Here is an 8,307-nt window from a genome sequence, read left to right as displayed (position 1 = left end):
GATTTATCAGGTGCCACTACTTTTTCCAAATACTTTGCTTGTGCTCCTCCATGATTAGCAATCGCCCTCTTCCTTTTGAACGTCTGATACACAAGAACAGCATTTGAATGGATAAATATGGTATGATGACAGATGGAATATGTACTGAAAATGGATAGGTCGGGCGTATTCACATACACGATGTGTAAACTAAGCTAATGGCAGTTCAACAAAGTAGAAGCAATGCAAAGCATCAGTTGCAAGATATGTGCAAGCAATGTAACATTGGAAAGTTAGAGCAAGTACCTTGATGGGTGAATAAGATAGGGCATCTTCCTCTGACTCCTCCACTAGGAAGCTACATTGACTTAGGTCTCCCTCTAGCTCAGAATCACTGTTAGGATCATATTCTGAGCATGAATCTGTAGGTGGAGAGCATTTGCATTGCATTTCATCCAGACTTGATTTCAGTCCATTAATGCCAAGTTTGACAGCCATGGCATTATTCTGCTTTATTCTTTTCATGCGCGCAAGCTCATAATCATTATGATGATGTTCAGAATCTGAGATTCATGAAAACATAAAAAGTAGACAGATTATCTATGGAATGCATTGCGGATTCAACTTGGAGAGTGTCTCCCTATAAACCCCTGCATATGCAAAGTTCACCTCCCCAACCGTGCTGACCAGACGACACACAGAAATACAAACCCCTTATGTCTCTATAACAGGCAGGCACACATTTCAAAACTGAAGTAGGAACATTAGAATCATATGAAATTCGTATTTGAACAAATAAACTAAGCAATTATGAGTGGCATAATGTTTAGATTCAAGGGTGGAGTGTTGGTACTGCGACACAAAGCAAGTAGGCAGATTGCGAAACCGGTGTAAAAGCTGTAAATGACACTTTGTTTATATACAATGCAGTGTTCGTTGCCCACACATGATGGAAGAGATCGCATAGAGAAACACTATTCACTCATGTCTACGGTTCCAGTATTTAGAAACAGGGTGGTCCACCCTAAAAGAATATTGACAACAAATATGACAAGGCAAGCATAGATGTAGTGAATCAATCATTTACTTGTCAGCTTACTAGGACAAGTATGAAGAATTGTAACTGTAGTAAGAGACCGTCCAAAATCTGATTGAAGAAGTTTGTCTATCACTTATTGTTTGCAACTAATCGACGTGAATAATTGGATATTATATCGAATGAGTAAGAAAGACAGGTAAAATTGTCAACAAACCTGGCTTGCAGTAGTAATCCAGGTCAATGTCACTATGACCAACAATCCAAAATGACTAGTGTCTGTTCCAAGGGCCGGAATTTTGAAAACCCTGTGAACTTTAGAGGTACTAAAGATTACCGAAATACATCTGAACCATTAAGTGTAGGTAGCACTGAGCACACAACAAACCCTAATGACAGTCCTGCCTAATGAGTAATGAATCAATTAGAAAATGGGTGATGAGGAGTGGTTGCTGAGTGTTGAGGACGTATCTCGGGATAAATCGGGTTGGCTTGGTGGGTGCTGCACGCCTGAGCCCTGAACGGACTGGGAAGGTAGGCATGGCAGCGCGCCCGGGCAGCAGTGATGCTGTTGGGCGAGCGGCTCCTGGCCTCCTGTTAGTCCGGCGTCTCCTCCTAGAGTCATGCCGTTCGGGGACGGCAAGTCGCCAGCGAGGCAGGCGGCTGGGGGCGAGTAGAGATCGGAAGCGCGCAGCAGAACAGAGGGGAATCGGGGCCTGGGACGACCCAAAATCCCAGGGTGGGCCGGCCCACCGTGGGCACCCTATAGAGATACACACTCGAGCGACGAACATGCATTTTCGAAACTAATTTAGGAACATTTAGCTGACCAATTAAACAACTCTGTTTTAATAATATCAGATTCGTATTTGAACAACTAAGCTTGTTTAGCTTGATGGGTGGAGCAGTGTTATTATGACACGAAGCACGTATTCTGATCGTATAGTGATCATAAAAGGGGGAAACTCTAAGCATATATTTTTTTAGCAAAAGAGGGTTTTCCCTCCGATTTCTATTAAAGAAACCACCACGGAACCAACATGATCAATTAAACCCTAAGCATGATCAATTAAACCGTATTATGGCCGTGCCATGGCAGATTTGAAGCTGCAAACCGGAGAAATGATATTTAGAATCCATTGTTTGCTTCGAACTAAGAACTAAATTCTAAGAGCTGAAAAGAAAGTATAGTAACCAAGTTAAGATCTATTTTCTGGTTGAGATCAAAAAGTTGAGGAGATATGAAGTACCACCTCTCTTGCGGCGCCGTGTAGGCATCGGGGGTGCGATGGTTGTCGGTGGAGTTGAAGTAGATCTGCGACGGTAGACGGGTGCATCGGTGGATAATTCCCGTTGCGGTGGAAGAGAAGGTCGTGTGAGCGGCCCCAGCAAAGAGGACGACAGCGCCGATGAAGCGAGAGGACACGATGCAAGGCTATTGGTCCGTCGTCGTGGATGAGAAACGTCCATCTCTAGCAGTGGACAACACGGTCTTGGTAGGCGCTCCGGCATGGTGGAGGACGGTGGCGATGGATGTGGTGGAGGATAGCGGTGATGGATGGGGTGGCGGACGGAGGCTGGTGCGGGGATGGGGTGTTCTGGCACGAACGGTGTATGAATGGGAAAATGGAGGGAGAGGTACGGGGAACCATGTTTTTGGGACGTGCCTGTCTAAAATATGGGAAAGTTACGAACTTAGCCCCCGTTTAAAATTTGGACGTCTCGTTGGTTGGGGATAGGACGGTAATCTCGCATCTCGCCAATATTTGCCCAGTGCGATTTCGGGCAAGGAGAGGGTGGTTGGCGCCCATGGTGTATGAACGGGGCTGACAGGTAGGGCGGTTGTGTCACGTCTGAGTGAAGTTACAAACCTGCCCCTATTGAAAATATTTTCCTACATCTATTTCGGCTGAGTCGAGTTTGTTTTGCCGCCCACCGTGTATGAATGGGGAATGGAGGGAGAAACAGAGGTCTTTCGGATGAGCTTGAATCAAATGTGTTTTTCCGCCCATGTTTGACGCCCACCGTGTCGGAATGGGCTCGGAGGCGTTCGTGTCATGTCTAATTGAAGTTACTAACCTACCCCTATTTAGAGCAGTGGAAATCGGGCCGATGGATTGTCCATGTAATGGGTAGACAGTAATTTTCATCTCCCAAACACTTGGCTTCGGGCATCCGACGTGGGAGTGGACATTTTGCCACTTCTTTCGAATTTTGGGACAATAAGCATCCATGTTTACCCTGGCAACTAAATTCGAATCCATTTTGTATTGCTATATGAATCTTTATAAATCATTCTATGTGTTTTTATATATCTTCAAAAGGATGACAAAGATGTATTCCACTGTCATATATGAATATGGTTTACAAATGCCGATACTCAAATTCAGAAGCTAGAATCTAGTTTAAGGTGAATTTGAATATTTGGAACACTTCATGTCCAACTCAAATGTCACACGCAGCATAATGTGTACTCCCATTTAGATATGTACACAAGCAATGTATCAAGATTCAAATACCGAGTCAATCAACCAAGAATGTACAGAACTAACTGACATATAAACACTTATAGAGTATATGGATCAATAATATCAACTAACATACATAAGCTAGGCCGCTGTACTTTTTTTTGGCTACAACAGCATCCTTTTTTAGCCAGCATCTTGGCCCTTTCCGATGCGTGCCACTTATGGTCCATCTATACTACTGCTATTGTTGAATGCACATTCAGCCCGATTGGCATATTTGTAGGTCTCACACGGCAATCCAAATGAAATGTCTCCGAGTCTTATCAATTAATACAGACTTGTGCTCAAATAAAATTACAAACAAAAAAACAATTATTACATGATCTCTAAAACAAATGGTTTGATTGATTACATGAACAGACAACACAAAGGTTATTCAACGATGGAAAGAACATTTCACCTATGATTTACCAAGTAGGAATTTAATTTCCTTTTTTCCTTCAGGACCTTAACAATCTGGTTCGTCTCAGCTTGCTTCGTTTTGAAATCCACAAAATATTTAATGGTTGTCTTGAGTACTGCTTGTGATTGTGTTGTTTGCTTCCTCAACATGTCAACTTCATCTCTAAGTGTAGAAGCAGAATCTCTTTCTACCACTAGTTTAGCTTTTAGAGCATCAGCAGTTGGCAATTCATAATGCAAAATTGGGCCGGTGCCACTGCTGTGGGATGATGCAACATCCATGGGGACCTCGCTCTTTGATCTTGGGCTAACCTGTTTTGCCATTAAAGTTTCGATTGGATTCAGAAAAGTTGAAGTTAGCAAAACATCTCAACTGGTAGTTATAACAGCAAACCAGTTAAACAAACAAGGAATTAAAGAGTTTCAATTGGATGCTGAAAAATAGTTATTAACATCATTGTAACCTGCTGTTGCAGCAGCAAAGCAGTTAAACAAACAAGTAGATATTTAAGTTAAGGCAAACAGGTAATTCTTAACAGTAAGTATCAAAAACATAGATAGGCGCAGTCTACAATATGATTAACAGGCTATGGCATTATGTAATTAGTAGCAAACTAAATTAAGCTAAGCAACGTAATTGAAATTTTTTGCAATAAGTGACTAACTAAAATTCCAAGAAGCAGGTAACTGAAGTTACGCTAGTTCTTTGTACAGGCACACTGCAACTTCTTTTTCGCTTACAAGGTTGTACGAAGGAGTCCATGGCATCAATTGCTTGGATACGCAGTCCCAATACTTCTTTCTTCCCACATTGCATGGGTAAGTCGAATGGTTAATCTGGTAAGATGGTGCGTCCTTGATATGTTATATGAGGACGTGTAGTCAGACTAGTTGTAGCACACACATCACACTGGCTTTTACTGTATATTTCATGCGATTACTTTTGGCATATCGAGATCTAAGCAATCTACAATAGGATAAAAAGACTAGCATCCTTCACATTATTGGCGAACTCAGTTCATAGAAACAAGCAATTCAACCATTTTGTGGGTAAATCAAAAGCGCCACTTGAATATTTTTCACTATCCAGTCATACACGCAAAAAGGGGCGACGCCACCATAGGGGCTGGTATGGGCGGCCGCCTCGGGTGACTGGAAAGTATGCACCTAGTTTGAGTCGTCCAGGTTGGCCCACGCTAGTTTTGTTCGTCCCAACGCACGAGCAGGCAATGTAAAAAATGAAGAAAAATATTTCGATTTGGATGGGCCAATAACATAAGTGCAAGGCAGGCCCTGTAGCAGGCTAGCGGCCCAAACGAGCGCCTCCCATACCGATCGACAGCAGGAAAAATCCCAATTCATTCGCTCCAGCCTCCAATCTGGTTTGCTCCTAACCTAGTCGCCGCTGGACAGACCGACGCAACACTTCCTCACGCCCTCGTTGGAGGGCAGTCGCCGGGCTTCAAGCGAACGGAAGGACAAGAAGATGAAGATCCAACCCTGGGTGTAGCCTGCGTGGGAGGCAGCGACGACAGTACGGGCATGGCATCGAGCTTGCGCAAACGGACAGTTGCAGCTTGCAAGAGTAGCATGCGCAACAAGCAGGTTCATCACATCTCTGATTATATCTAATTCAACTCTTCAATTTCTGGCCAATAGTTAAACCTGACGGTGTTGTAAAACTGCTTGTATGTAGGGAATCTATGAGAAAATGAAACCAATTTCTACTTGTTTTATAACTCCCCCAATCAATACTGAACTGACTGAATCTGATGTATCTAATCAAGTTTTCGGTGCAAACATACAAGCTCATGTTGTTCTTGAGCCTGAAGTGTCTAATGAACAGACTGCTAATGAAGGATTTGATGCAAACATTTTACATGCTCCTGGTGATGAACATATAGTGTCTAATGAGGGATCTAATGCAAGCATTTTGCAAGCTCATTGAAGGATTTAGTGTCTAATGATGATCTACTATGTTGAGAGAGACAGAGATTTGCAGGCATTGATGACAAGCAAATTATAGTGCATTTTCATAGCTTGAGGAAACGTCAAGGCCATCTACCAGAAAGTCCCCGTATCATGACAACATAGCATAAATACTTTTCTAATCTGTTGTTTGAAACTATTGGCATACTTGTGCGGGATAGATATATTGATATGCAGTTTGCGCACTGGTTATACGTGCAATTACACTTCGATATTTTCAGCCAGAGAATGAATAATTCAAGCAGGTACAGACCATGTTTGTAGTCCTTGTACACCATGTTGCATTTTGTGTTTTTTGGTGCTTGCATCATTTAGTGTTTATAATCTGAACTACTTTGGATCATTAGCTGGTTTTCAAAGTGCATGTAGCTTCACATTTCTCAAGTTATGTTGATTTCCGGAGTGCAAGTGCCTTCATATTTTTTAAGTTAAATGTTCGCCCCTGGTAACTTGAATTCGTGGATCAGCCACTACACACAAATCATACACGAATGCTAGTACGAATGAAATGAAATGCAGGGACTTACGCTAGCTCGTTGTACAGGCTCACTGTAGCTCTGCTTGCGCTTGGGATGTTCCATCTACAAGTCCATGTTACCACTTGCTTGGATGTGCAGGCCTTGTGCTCCTTGCATCCCCCTCTGCATTTTTGACACGGCGAATGGTTGATCAAATAAGAGGAATCGACCTTGATGTTGTACCGGAGGACAGATACTTACAAGGTTATACGGGTGTGCAGGATGTGTACCAGATCCCGTAGCGCCGTCATGCTTCGCTAAAAAATGGATTTGCTTGTTTCAGATGATATCTCTAGAAGAAATAAGAGTTAAAATCAGAGTTGCATAGGCGTGTAAGCTAAGAGAGCAGTGAAAGGATATCCAAACATTGTCGGAACAGTGCACAAGGGAGTGATGGGTGGATACCTAGTTCGGGCTGGCGTTTGGGCATGCTCGCCTAGCTAGAGTGTGGGTCACTTCAGAGCCGTTGAGGGTGATGCGCTGGCGTTGGCTGGCCGCGCACGGATGCAGATCTTGAGTGGCAGCGGAGCGCTACGATACGATGGGCGAGACCGTTGGTGAAGCCCTAACGGCCTCGGGGGGCGGAGGTGCGACGATGTGCTCGGAGAAGTAGCCCCGGTGAGCTGGGAGACAGCGTCGGTGAAGCGCACCTGATGCGGTGGAACTCGGTGTCTGTCAGGCACGTCGGTTGCGGCGGCCGACGTTGTCGGTGGACCACCCAGTGCGATGGACGAGGGCATAGATGAGGTAGCTCTGATGCGGTGGTGAAGCGCGACCGTCGTCTTCGTCATCGTCGTCCGGCACAGAGGTGGAGAATGGTGGGGAAAGAGACGAGACGAGGGGCGATTCGAACTTTGCTTGGGTTGGCGGCGAATTAGGGATTTGAGCAATCTGGCTGCAGAAGGGGACGGTGGAGAAGAGAGATTTTGCAGGCCTAGAATTGGGGCCGCCGAATATTTCAATCTGAAACATGGAAGCGCAAACTTATTTTGTCGTCGTCCTTTTGGGGGGGGCTGGCTGGGTGCTACGCATCCGTCTGACACACGCGACCACCCCGACAGGACTATGCTTCGGTGCCTTAAGGCACCTGCCTTTGTGTCCATGACATGTGGGCCCAATAGGTGGTTGGCCCACATGTCAGTGACCCAAAGGCAGTTGCCTTTAAGGCACCAAAGCAGCGTCCACCCCGACACGGCCCTGGTCTGCCTGGTGCGCCTACATTTGAGAATGCAAACGAATCTTCTTTCATTTGCAAACGAATCTGTATGTATTACCATGCCCGTGTTTTCCTTGCAATAATTAGTCATTCGAAACGAGATACTCCCTCCGTTCACTTTTGTAAGTCATTTCAGACAACTTAAAATGAACTATTTTGCACATTGTGTGAAATGTCTTCAAGGTCTTATAAAAGTGAACAGAGGGAGTACTATAAATTAATTAATGAGGAGTTATTTGAAACAAAAATCGAAACGGTACCCATGCTAACGTGGATTAGAGTGTGTGTCACATAATTAGTTATTTGAATTAGAGTGTGTGTCACATAGTTAGTTATTTGAATTAGAATGTGTATCACGTAGCGATTCTAACGTGGATTTCACATTTCACTGTATCCATGCTACTTTTTTAATACAAATTCATATGTATATGATGAACACCATGGTAGTGAGAAAACTTTTGGATGGATTCAAACATATGACCTACGAAAAAGCACAACAAATTGAGTCAATGTCAACTTTTCAAAACTTAGTATGGCACGAATTCGAAATAATTACCCGTATGCCTGGTCCTCGGTTCAAATCTTACAATGTACACCGAATTGAAACATCGATATTAAGTCTCGTACTATGTACATTCA

This window comes from Triticum aestivum, chromosome 4B (assembly GCF_018294505.1).
Source record: "Triticum aestivum cultivar Chinese Spring chromosome 4B, IWGSC CS RefSeq v2.1, whole genome shotgun sequence".
Taxonomy (NCBI): Eukaryota; Viridiplantae; Streptophyta; class Magnoliopsida; order Poales; family Poaceae; genus Triticum; species Triticum aestivum.
This window is presented reverse-complemented; position numbering follows the sequence as displayed.